Here is a 12,354-nt window from a genome sequence, read left to right on the forward strand (position 1 = left end):
GCTATTTTTTTCTTTAAATATCTCAATGATTGGTATAAGCTGGTCGACTCAGAAGAGTGGCTGATTTTAATTTTGGAGTTAATCACATCTTTTCTCTCGACTGTCCTGACAGGATGAAATATTTGTGGCTTTATCCTTTGCTGACCACATCTAAGGGGAGATTATGTTTTATATTGTTACTTTTAATAAGGCCTGCGGGAGACTATCCTCGTGACATTTCTGCTGTTTACATGCCAAAAGACAGCTCTGGGAAAGGCTGGCAGAGGTCCCCAAAAAGTCTAGATGCTGTCAGTGCTTTGGAGGGAATACATTCGTCTGTTACATGCATGTTGTCAACCAAGAACCTGCACTATGCAGGCACCATGACCTGTTCACATGCCCCCTTACACTGAGAATACAGCAGGGATTTAAAAACAGACAAGGGAGCCCATGGGTTGGGGGAGGCTAGAGGAAGAAAACTGCCCTTATCCTGGTAATCACAAACATAATTAACATCTGGGCTCAGTGCAGCAAAGGAAAGGCCACGGGGCCCTAATCTGGTCTGAGGGATCATGGAAGGCTTTATGGGGAAAGGAACATTTGAACCAACAGCTGGAGGCTGAGGAGGCATGAACCAGGGGACAAGAGGAGAAACATTCCAGGCTGATGCTGAGTTTTACCTGGGGTGGCGGGGGAGGGGAAGGAAGTGTTTAGAAGCTGATGAAAGAGCGTTCAAGACCTGAAGACCATGGTGATAGCCTTGGTTGTGATAGGGGAACATTAGGAGGCCAATGAAGGCCTTCCCCAAGGCATGTCATGACTATGTTTGGGCTTTGAAAAGCACCCGCTGGCTGCAGCATGAAGTCATAGTCAGAGGGAACAGGAAGGGAGAGGGAGGGTCCCCTGCTCTGTCAGTGTCAGGCAGGGGCCTCTTGTGGAAGAGCCTGAAGCCCAGGTGAGAGGAGATAGCAGCAGAGGCCAGGTGCATGGAATGAAAGGAAGGAAACATGTCTCAACCTTAGACATAATCAGAACCCCAAAATGTTTCATTCGTGGTATATGTTTCTCACTGGAAAAAATAGAGAGCATTTGCTTTGATAGTGTCAAAGGAGACCAGCTGAGATGAACTGAGGCTGGACCATCAGGTAAGGATAGAATCTAATATTTTGGCCAAAAGTGTTTGGGTGACATCCCATTCATTTCTATGGCAACTACTGATTGTCAGAAAGGGATAGTGTCTTCTACAATTGGCTTGGACTAAACACGTCAGGGCGGATGAATATCAGGAGTTAACCACAGTTCATTACAGTTAGAAAGTATCTAATCGAAATGAAAAGATAATTCTGGAGAGAAGGGGAAAGTCAGAGATCATGCACATCTCATAAGTGTATCAAATGTAAGCAGTGTTGCAGGTAGGCAGCGACAATGTGGGCCAGAGGCATGGGGGTAAGAAGAATTTACAAGACAGTTGTAGGTAAAGAAAGGGAGATTTATTAGAGATCGTAGGAAAATACATTACAAAGGAGCAATGGGCAGGCCAGCAAGAGAGGAGCTGACTGCAAGGAGACAAAGGCTTGCTGGAGATTTTATAGGATGGTGCTTGTGCCACCAGTGTGCTGAAGAAAGCTTTGTGCAATATTGATAACGCCAAGGTTGCAGTGAACTAAATCACAATTTTCTGTCAGCTGGGGGTCTGGTGATAGCTGGGCACAGGAAGATTGTGAGGCATGTGCACAGGAGGGCTATGTGTCCTGGACCGTGAAGAAAGGCAGACTTATAGCTTATCTGCTTCATTTTGCTTTCCCCCAATCCTGCTAGCCTGACTCCCCCTCCCTAACTAGGACTCCACAAACCAGGCTCATCATCATATTCTTCTTAAAACATCATTGAAAATGGATTGAATTTCCCTGCTGTTGCTGTACTCCACACATACCTAACTCACCGGCTCTCCCTGCCTGCCTCTCCCTCACAGGCTGCTTTGCTGTCCCACTGGCCGAGGCACTCAACACCAGTGCCTTCTTTCCCTTGGGTCTTCACCCAAGTCCCGTGGTGACTCCTACCTCCACAGCACATTCTACACCCTTTCCTGTCCATCATCACATGGCTGCACCAGCTCAGGCCCTCCCTTCGTCACAGCTGGAAGATGTTTTAGCCACCTGACTCTCTCCCTACTACCAATATAACCTAGCTTTAATCCAGACCCCGCAACTGCCTGAATGATTCTTCTAAAACATCTTTCTGTTTATATCACAAGATTGCATTTACATTTTGATCCTCCCAAATCATCAGCAGCTTCCCCCAATGCCTCCTCAGTCAAATTCAAATTTCTTAGACCAGTATCACCTTCCACAGTGGTGACAGCCCTACCTTTTCACGCATGTGTGTGTTTATTCAATCATTCATTCATGCACTCGTTCAACAAATGTTTACTGATAGTGTCCAGTGCGGTAGCTAACATTGAGTAAATATCAACAATAGGCAAGACACTGTGCACAGAACTTTTCATATATTCTGTTGTTTGATCTTCACCAAAAATCAATTCTTGCTATCTTTATACCCATATGAGAATACTGAGACATCGAGGGGTTAAATAACTAGGCCACACGCACAGTTAATAAGGATTCAAACCCAGATAGTCTGACTCTAGAATCTGAGCTCCTAGTCTAAGGCCACCCTACCCAGAATGAGCCTGATCTCATCTGATCTTGGAAGCTAAGCAGGATCAGGCCTGGGTAGCTCTTGGATGGGAGAGTCTCAGCTCCTATATGCTGTGCTACACTGCCTCCAGTTCACTTGGAACAAAACACTGAGTCTCGGTTATACATTTCTGGCTATGGTGTTTGTTGTAATGGAATTAGTCTATAAAACTGCAATGGGGTGGATTGGGAAAGCGGGTAGCATTCATTTACAATGGGAGACACCTAGAGAATGCTCTTGGGGGAGAGCAGCTGAACCAAAGTCCTGGAATATGAGGAGAGGAGAGGCCAGAACAGGTCTCTGGGGATTCACTAAGTGCATCACTCCAAGGCCCAACTGAACTCAGACCAGTAAACATCCCATACTCTGTGGCAAGTCTGCAGAAGGGAGGATGCAGCCCCTGTCCTCAGGGAACGTACATTCTAACAACATATGACATGATGTGCCCATAACAGAGATGCTTTGGGAGCCAAACAATGCAAGGGGCAAACCCATGTTCCCAGAGGAACTCACTGTTTTGGTGACTTTTCTTCCATAAAATTGTCAGGAAAGGGCAGGCTGTAAGACAGACCTTCTGTCTGGCGACAGGATACACCAAGGTTAGGATCACAAGCCAGAGTCCAACTACCCAGGTTCAAATCCCAGCTCGAGCACTTAACCAGCTGTGGGATGTGACGATGAAACAGACACTGAGCCTGGCACGCAGTCAGGGCTTTGGAGAAGTGAGCCAGCCATGGCCACTGCTGTGCCAGTGATCATTTCACAGCAGTTCTTCCCCACGCTGTACCATATGTTCCTTCTGAAATCCCTTGTAGATTCTGAGAACAGATGAGAAGCTGGGATGTGGCTGATAACTGAGTTGTTCAGGCCTGTGTGTCTCCATCAAATTGCAAATGGCCCCATAGGTCTTCTGACCCCTGCCCCTGCTAACCCCCTCGTGTGCATTTTCACACAATATCCAAGAAGATTTGCAGCTGGGAGTTAGAGCCAAGTGACAGGGTATAAGCAAATAACCCTCCCTTCTCTCTAATGGGTCAATTTCTCTCATGCACATCCATTCATTCATTCATTCAACAAAAATACACTGAAACAATGGGTCAGTGTGGAAGAAAATAGCAGGTGGAAAATAGAGCTTACAGCAGAGTGGGTTTAAAATATTTATGTTCATATTCCAGATTTGTAACAGTGCCTTACATTTTATGAATTGCATCCCCATGTCATGTTTATTTGATCCACAAAACTCTGGACAACTAAGTGCCCGTCCCATTATGCAGATTAAAAACTGAGACTCCAAGACTCAACCCCAAGATTTCCAATTCTGGATGGATCTAGTGATCTCACTATTGCAGACATGCTGTTCCCAGGCCCAGTTTGCCTGCAGGTCTCAAAGACTATGAACGTGATTTTGTAAGCGTTTGTTCTCTGCAGAATTCTAGCACAGTAAAATGATTTCAGTGGCCCCTGAGGTTAGTTCTTTATAGTCTTTTAACCAGACATGGTTCTTGTTATGGACATGGGAGCAGAGATCCTCGGAGGATGGGTGTGGTGACTTATTTCTTCACAATCCTGCCCTGCACACTCTCAGGATGTAGTGTAATATAGCCCAGTTATAGAAACACACAGAGCTGCAAAGTCACTTTTTCTTTGCTCAGATGCATTGTCACCTTGTTTTAGTCTCAAGCAGACATATAGTATGTTGGGGCTTGCATGCAAGGGAACAAGGACCTGACTGCAGTCATGCTGAAATGCAGGCTGGCAACAGACATGCATGTACATACACACACCCAGAAACACACACACATACACACCCATATACACACAATGCATATACACATGCATACCCACACGCGCACATATACACACATGCATACCCATATATGCAATACATATAGACATATGCACACCATATACACACATACATGTATACACACACCCACGCACCCTCATATACATACAGATACATGCACATACACACACAGAAATATACACATGTGCCCACATATACACACATGCATACCCATATACACACATACATATACACACATGCACACCCACATCCACACATATGCACATATGCACACCATATACACACATATACACACATGCACACCATATACACACATACATATACACACATGCACACATGCACACCATATACAAACATACATATACACACATGCATGCCATATACACACGTACATATACACATGCACACATATACACATGTGCACACCATATACACACATGCATACCCATATACACGCATACATATACACACATGCACACCCACATCCACACAGATACACACATGCACACTGTATACACACGTACATATACACATGCACACCATATACACACATACATATATATACACATGCATATATACACATGCACACTGATATACACACATGCATATATACACATGTGCACCAATATACACACATGCGTATATACACATGCACACCCACGCACCCCATATACATACACACCCATGCACATGCACACACACAAATATACACACGTGCCCACATACACACACATACACACCCATAGACACACACCCATACACATGTATGCTTACCCACCCTTGGACCCCTGCTTTTTATGGGCTTTTCTCTGAGTTTGGAAATGACTTCACCTTCTTATGATGCCGTGAGTGACACTGTAATGAGGCTCTGCAGTACTCAGGAAAATCATTCTGCCCATGTATGGATTTTAGGTGATAGCTTTTTGTTGGGAACAGGCCCCCCGCAAATCTGGCCATAAACTGGCCCCAAAACTGGCCATAAACAAAATCTCTGCAGCACTGTGACATGTTCGTGATGGCCATGACACCCACGCTGGAAGGTTGTGGGTTTACCAGAATGAGGGCAAGGAACACCTGGCCCACCCAGGACAGAAAACTGCTTAAAGGCGTTCTTAAACCACAAACAACAGCATGCGTGATCTGTGCCTTAAGGACATGCTCCTGCTGCAGATAACTAGCCCAACCGTTCCCTTTATTTCAACCCATCCCTTCGTTTCCCATAAGGAATACTTTTAGTTAATCTATAATCTATAGAAACAATGCTTATCACTGGCTTGCTGTCAGTAAATACATGGGTAAATCTCTGTTCAGGGCTCACAGCTCTGAAGGCTGTGAGACCCCTGATTTCCCACTCCACTCCTCTGTATTTCTGTGTGTGTGTCTTTAATTCCTCTAGTGCTGCTGGGTTAGGGTCTCCCCGACCAAGCTGGTCTCAGCAGCTTTTCTTTTCTAAAAGAGAGAGAAACTCATGTTTCTGACAGAAATGCATGTTTCTGACAGCCAGCTATGGAGAGAAGTGTCTGGCCCTACCATTAACCAGCTCTGTGACCTTTTGATGATTATTTAGGTCTTGATTTCCCCATGTATTCAGGGAAGGGGCTGGCTAAAAGAGAAAGGTTGGCCTTAGATGGCCCAAAACTTCCTTCTGGCTAGAACATTGTATGATCAAGCACTAAATCAAGATAGTTTGGCACATTGCATATGGCAAGGAGTCTGGGAAGACCCTACAAATTTCCCCTAAAGAAGGCATTCAGAATAATTTTCATTTGGTATACTCCCTAACAGACTTTGTCTGGTAGCATTCCTTTCTAATCACAAGGTCAAGTCATCTTTGTTACCACTTAAGCATATGAAATGCCTTTCCTTCTAGTCCACTGAGAGTTGGGTAACAGACGTTGGATTTTACTTCCCACATGGTGTAGAGTTGAGGGCTACCAATTTTCAAGTTCAAGAGTTCTTATTCCATCTTCCTCTTACCCACCATTAAATTTGATTGATAGTATTAAACAGAAGGAAAAGTTGTTCTACTGTGGTGGGAAAATGCATTAGGTTAAGTAATAAGTATATAAAATACATGGTTAGAGGTTTTTGAAAAGGAAAAGATGTAATTTTGTGGTTATGCATGTTTGGGGCCCTTTTTCTGTGTTGTGTTTTGTTGGTAGAAATAGAATGTCTTGGATCAGCAGAACTAGGCAAAGACGGCCTGGCCTAGTGGGACCATGTCTTGTTCGGCAATGTCTTTAGAGACATAAGGGTGAGGAAAAGAAAGAGGCTATACAGTTTGGCACAATCAGAGAGAGGAACAGGGATGCAGCGTTGGAAGGTCTGCAGAGGGCTGTGGCCACAGCTGGCTGGTAAGGGCCATCTGGTGATCAACAGGTCAGGGGGCCCGGGGGTGCAAGACCCTCTTAGGCATGATGGCTGCCTGCTGGGTCTCTTTCTGGTGTGCATATTCAGACCCAAAAACCAAGTGTTTGTGAATCCACAAGGCCTAGTTGGTGCCCACCTCTCAGCATCAGTGCACGCAGAGATGCACCCTTGGGCAGGGCACACGCTCACCTGGAGATTGTCTTGAGCGGCCACTGCTGGCCACTAGTGGTAATGTAGCCTGTGCTCCTCTCTCTCTGCCTTTGTCACTGGCTAAGAGGGTCACCCCCCACCCCCAGGGGTTGAAGACTGCATCTCCTCCACTCCCCATAATCAAATTTCCCAACCAACCACGTGATGCATGGTGTAACAACCATGTCTTGCTGAGTTGCAAAATTATCTATGTATTGACTTATGTTATAAAAACTAAATCACATTTGTTTAAACATTTAATGAGACATATTGAAAAAAATTAAATTTCATGAAATTGTCATTGCCTTGGAAAATCTAGAATTTGGAGTTCTCATAATTATGGTCAGTAATCTAAGAAGTTAATCACTGTCAGGAATGAACAATGGACTTGTTAGTCAACTGTCTGAAGGTAATACAAAAGTGGTGTTAAAGCTGGAAATCAGTTGTTAACTCTACTAATAACTGAGAGAAGTGAGATTGCTTACTTTTAGCAACAGTTTATGAGAGCTAAAATCCACCCCTCTCCTCCCTCATAAGCAATACTTCAACTGAGTTGTTGAACTGGAAATTAATTTGATACTAATTTGTTCTAAGCTCATGCTCTAACGAGCTTATATTTCTGTGTATTTAATTTGAAAGTACATTTAATAAATAATCTATTAAAAATAAATTGAGATTGAGTATAAATGAGCTTGAAATTTCAGAGGTCAGTAATTAAAATTATTGTCACCATTTGGTTTTCAATTGTTTAAACAGTATTTAGCTACTTAGAGCAGCATTTCACATTCCTCTAAAATGGGGGAAATTCTATAATCATATGTGACCCCAAAGATCTGTGACAGTCAAAACCCAGTGATTCTGGTTACCTTAAGCAGCTGAAATCCTAACAGCAGCTGCCAACCTTTCACTCTCTGCATCATCTTCCACTTTGATGCCTGCCGTGTGCCCAGGGCTAAAATCCCTACCAGTGAAGCCCGGCCTGGGAAGGTACTAGGATCCCCCTGATGCCCCAGAGCATTATGATCCAACTATATAACCCCCTCATAGTCAGAGAATTATCATGCTTCCCCTACCTACCCAACTAAGAGTTATCTAGAGTGAGAGGACCCTGGAGCCATTCAAAATACATGTCATACAAAAGCTAAGGAGGTGCCTGGCAGCGAGGTTTGCCCTCCCCAGTGGCCTGGGTGGAAGCCTGATGCATCCTTTCCTAAGCCACATGCTTATTGAAGATGGCAGCTTCTCTGGGGAGGAACAGGGCACTGTGAGAGCTACACTCCTGCATCTGAATCTTCCGGCCCAGCAGAACTAACCCCACCCCTGAATGCCACTCCCTACCCCCAGCTCCCATGCACGTGCTTTCCCTCTGTAGGCAAGTCCTCTCCTGCCACGGCCCCTGCATACCTAGCCATTTCACTCTTCAGTGTTGTATGAAGGATCCAAAAAGGAGCCCACGGTACTTTCATTGTTTGCAATTGATATAATCAGCAACGTAGAAAAAAGATATGCTACGAACTGATAAACTGATAAGATGGTGTGGCAAAAGTGCCCAATATAAGACCAACTTACAAAATCAAAAGCTTTCCTTTACATTAAAAATAAATATATGTAAGACAAAATAGGAAAAAAAAAGATCTTACTTATGATATCAACAAATCTACGCAATACCTATACATAAGCTTAACAAAAATTTTCCAACAGCCACGTGGAAAACAAAATCTAAAACTAGACTAAAGGACATAAAAATGACCTTATTAAAAGAAGAGACCTGCCATGTACGTGAATAGGCAAACTGTTTATTGTGAAAATATAAGTTCTTCCCAAACTGACCTGTACTTCAGTGTAATACAAACTGAGATCTCAATGGATTATTGTGTAGCTTAAAATTGGATTCTATAATTCATCTGAAGAGAAAATAGGGAATGATAACCTAGAAACTTTTGAGAAAAGAATGGTACCAAAAGAAAACGATTTGGAGAAAGTCACCAAGACAATTCAATAGAAAAAAGAGTAGGTGTTTGAACAAATGGTTCTGGAACAACTAGCTGTCCACATGCCGAAGAATGAAGTTGGACTTGTACTTCAAGCTACATACAAAAATTAATTCAAGATGGTTAAAGATCTAAATATAATAGCTAAATCCATACAACTCTTAAAAAAACAAAAAAGATACATGTAGATCTTTATGACCTTAGGTTAGGTAATGGTTTCTTAGATATGGTACCAGAAGCATAAGTAGCCAAAGAAAAAAATAGATAAGACCTCATCAAAATCAAAAACTTTGAGCTTCGAAAGATACAATCAAGAAAGTAAAAGGGGCCAGTCCTGATGGCTCACGCCTGTAATCCCAGCACTTTGGGAGGCCAAGGCAGGCAGATTGCTTGAGGTCAGTAGTTCAAGACCAGCCTGGCCAATATGGTGAAACTCCATCACTACAAAAAAATACAAAAATTACCTGGGCGTGATGGCATGTGCCTGTAATCCCAGCGACTCCAGTGGCTGAGGCAGAAGAATCCCTTGAACCCGGGAAGCAGAGGTTGCAATGAGCCGAGATCGTGCCACTGCACTCCAGCCTAGGTGACAGAGCGAGGCTCTGTCTCAAAAAAATAAATAAATAAAATAAAAATTAAAAAAAGAAAGTAAAAGGACAACCCATAAAATGGGAAAACAATCTGTAAATCATATATCTAATAAGGGTCTAGTGCTGAAAATATATGAAGAACTCCTCTAACTCAACAATAAAAACACCAAAATCCAATTTACAAATAAGCAAGGATTTGAGTAGACATTTATTCAAAGAAGATATAAAAATGGACAATAAGCACATGAAAAGATGCCCAACATCGTTAGTGATTAAGAAAATTAAAACCAAAACCACATTGACATACAACTTTATATCCACTAGGATGGCTATAATTGAAAAGATAAACAACAACAAGTGTTGGTGAATACGTGGGGAAATTAGAGCCCTCATGTAATGCTCACAGAAATGTAAAATAGTTCAGCTGCTTGGCAAAACAGTTTGGCAGTACTTTAAAAAGTTAAACATTGAGTTTCCATATAACCAGCAACTTTACTTTTAGACCCATGTGTCTACTCACAGTGCATATCCAAGAGAACTGAAAACACATCCTTAACAAAAATGTGTACACATGTGTTCATAGTAACATTACTCATAATAGTCAAAAAGTAGAAACAACTCATGTGTTCAACACTTGGATAAGCAAAATATGTTTTCACCCACATGGCAGAAGGTGATTCAGCCATAGAAAAGGAATGACATTCTAATGCATGCCTCAGTATGAATGAACTTGAAAACACCATGCTTAAGTGAAAGAAGCCAGTCACAGAAGGCACATATTATATGATTCCATTTCTATAAAATAACAGAACAGGCAAATCCATGGAGGTAGAAAGCAGGTTAATGGCTGCCATAGGTGGAGGAGCAGGGAATGGGAAGTGACTGCTAATGAATATGAGGTTTCTTTCTGAGGTGACAGAAATGTTTTAGAATCAATTAGTGGTGATGAGTATATAATATTGTAAATATACAACAAAACTCACTGATTATATATGCTTTTAAAACATGAGTGTTATGGCAAGTGAATTTAATCTTAATTTTAAAGGACAACTTAACTCTACCTGATATCAAAATAGAGTATAGAGCAATGGTCATTGGAACAGTGTGGAATTGGCACAGAAACAAACAAATGGATGTCTGTCTCAGTGGGCTAGCACAGAGAGTACAAAAGTGGTCCCACAAACATATTGTGGGCCTTTGATATATGCCAAGGTAGCATGTCACATCAGTGAGAAAAGGAAAAAATGCCAGCAAAGCACAGCTGGCTCTCATTTGTAGGGGAAAGTTAGCATTGAACCTCTCACACTCTCACAAAAATTAATTCCAGATGGATTAAAGAGCTAATTGTAAGACTATAAAGATAGAAGAAAATAAAGGACATATTTGTGACCCTGAAAACAGCCACCTTGAGCTATACAAAAAATGCATGAAGAGAGAGACAAATGCATTTAGATTGATATACACTGGAAACTCTGAACAAAAAAGTATCATAAGCAAAGTTAAAAGACATTTCCCTTGTAATAACAGGCAGAGTATTAATATCCTGAGTATATAAAGAACTTCTAAAATTAATATGAAAAAGCTCAACAGAATAATAAATGTCCCTGCAACCCCTTAACCCCATCACCCTCCTTTCATCACCTTTTAGATGATCTGAGAATTTTGTCATCTACGTTGAGACCAAGAGATCATCTTAGCCCCTTTCCCGTGGTGGTGTCTGGTTTTCTTCATGACTCAATTGCAATTGGTGCTTTTTCTTAGCAAAGTCAAGGTGGGTTTTGTTGGGCAGAACAACTGGACGCCAAGCTCTGCCCTGGACAAAGTGCATGACTGTTGTCATGTGTGAAGGAGCTGTGCGCTAAGGAGGGTGCAGTGGAGACAGACTAACACCTGAGCTGCTCGAAAGAGGAGCTTCTCAGGGGAAAGCCTGAGAAGATGCATATACCTTTCTCTGCAGAGACCTGCACCCAGCTGGCATCCAGAGGACCTGAGTGAGGAGTACTGAGTATACTCAGCCACTTCTTGCCAGTCTACCACTTAATTGGGGCTGCAGCATAACCTTTGCTCCGTGAAAAAATTAACCTTGACTCCAGACTGGTATCTGTCTTCACTAAGGAAGTTTCTGTGCTGTGGTTTCGTTTTGTAAGCTGTGGCATTATCAAAGAATAGAATATTGCAGGCATGACACACGGGAACTTTTGTCTTAGAAGACCTTCCTATTTTTCTTTCCTGCTGAGATAGACTTTCAGCTCTCAATTGGGTAATTTAGTGAGGTCCCCTCCTTCCTTCTTCACCCCCACTTCCTCTCATCTGCTTTCCTGTTTTCATAAGCCACAGATTTAGGCCTTGTTTTATTACATTTCACAGTGTGCTTAAATACCCCCTACAGTCCTTCATCTCATTACAAAAGACAATTTACCTGAGGGTAAAATGGCTACGTCAATGTGATTTTTGCTGCTGGATTTTGTAAAACATTCTGTATCAGGGCTTTCCTGTAGGGTGTCAGAGAGACAAGAGTGAAACTAGGGTTCATTTAAAAACCACTATTGGTAATCTCCAAGTAAATCAGATATTCCCAACATAGACCCCGGCTGGGTCATGTTGGGCTTTGCATTAAATATTAAGGCTGCAGAACAATATTTGATGCAAAAGAAAATTCTATAGCTAAAAACAAGTGGAGAGGATTGGAGGCAGTTGATCTATTACAAGTGGGCAAAAATACATTATAACT

General features: G+C 42.4%; 1 protein-coding gene across 5 annotated transcripts in view; it reads left to right on the forward strand.

Annotated features, from left to right (window-relative positions):
- The window catches only part of ADAM12 (ADAM metallopeptidase domain 12), a 377,489-nt gene that overhangs the window by 241,532 nt on the left and 123,603 nt on the right, over positions 1-12,354 (forward strand). The window lies entirely within an intron of this gene.

The sequence above is a fragment of the Nomascus leucogenys genome, chromosome 3 (genome assembly GCF_006542625.1).
Source record: "Nomascus leucogenys isolate Asia chromosome 3, Asia_NLE_v1, whole genome shotgun sequence".
NCBI classification, from domain to species: Eukaryota; Metazoa; Chordata; class Mammalia; order Primates; family Hylobatidae; genus Nomascus; species Nomascus leucogenys.